Source organism: Octopus bimaculoides, chromosome 30 (assembly GCF_001194135.2).
Source record: "Octopus bimaculoides isolate UCB-OBI-ISO-001 chromosome 30, ASM119413v2, whole genome shotgun sequence".
Classification (NCBI taxonomy): domain Eukaryota; kingdom Metazoa; phylum Mollusca; class Cephalopoda; order Octopoda; family Octopodidae; genus Octopus; species Octopus bimaculoides.
The window spans coordinates 3,358,953-3,359,773 of NC_069010.1; the positions used below are offsets into that span (position 1 = coordinate 3,358,953).

General features: G+C 50.9%; 1 protein-coding gene across 1 annotated transcript in view; it reads left to right on the forward strand.

Annotated features, from left to right (window-relative positions):
* The window catches only part of LOC106880821 (damage-control phosphatase ARMT1), a 246,782-nt gene that overhangs the window by 223,039 nt on the left and 22,922 nt on the right, over positions 1–821 (forward strand). The window lies entirely within an intron of this gene.

Genomic DNA, 821 nt, shown 5'->3' on the forward strand with positions numbered 1-821 from the left:
TTGGTGATGATGGCAGTGGTGACGGTGGCGTGGTGGTTACGAAATCATTTGATGGTTGTAAGAATGATAGAGACAGCGTCGGTTGCTGATAAGAACTAAAGGAAATAACAACAGTGGTGGTGGTGGTGGTGGTGGTGGTGGTAGAGGCGAAAGTGAGAGTGACAATGGATATCATTTGATGATTATAATGATAGTGGTGGTGGCGGTAGGAGGTAAGATACTAGTGGTGGTAGGAGTAGTGACAGTCGGGTAGCGGTGGTAATAGGAGAGACAGTGGTGGTGGTGGTGAAAATAGACGTAGTGGTGATGGTGATAGGAGAGACAGTGGTGGTGGTGGCAGTCGTGGAAGGAGGGAAAGTAGTGGTAGTGATGGTGGCGGTAATAGGAGAGTTAACGGTGGTGGTGGTGAAAGTAGTGACAGTAGGTGTAGTGACGGTGGCAGGAGAGACAGTCGTGGTGGTGGGAGTAGTGACGGAAGTGATTTGATGATAATGATAATGGTGGGAGTAGGTGTTGTGGTGGTAGTTGGAAGACAGAGAGTGGTGATGGTGGGAGGAGTGACAATGGCGATGGTGGTGGGAGAAGTAACAAGCTGGGATCGTGGTGGCTGAAGGAGGGAGTAGTGACAGTAGCAGTAGTGGGGATGCTGATGGTAGCGGCGCCGGTGGTGCTTGTGGGAGTGGTGACGTTTGTGGTGGTGGTGGTGGTGGTGATGGCAGTAGAAGACAGTGGTAGTCGTGGTGGTAATAGTGAAAGTGAAAGTAGCGGTGGTGGTTAGGTTTGATGTGACTTGACGCTATTGGTAGCTGTGGTGGTGGGTG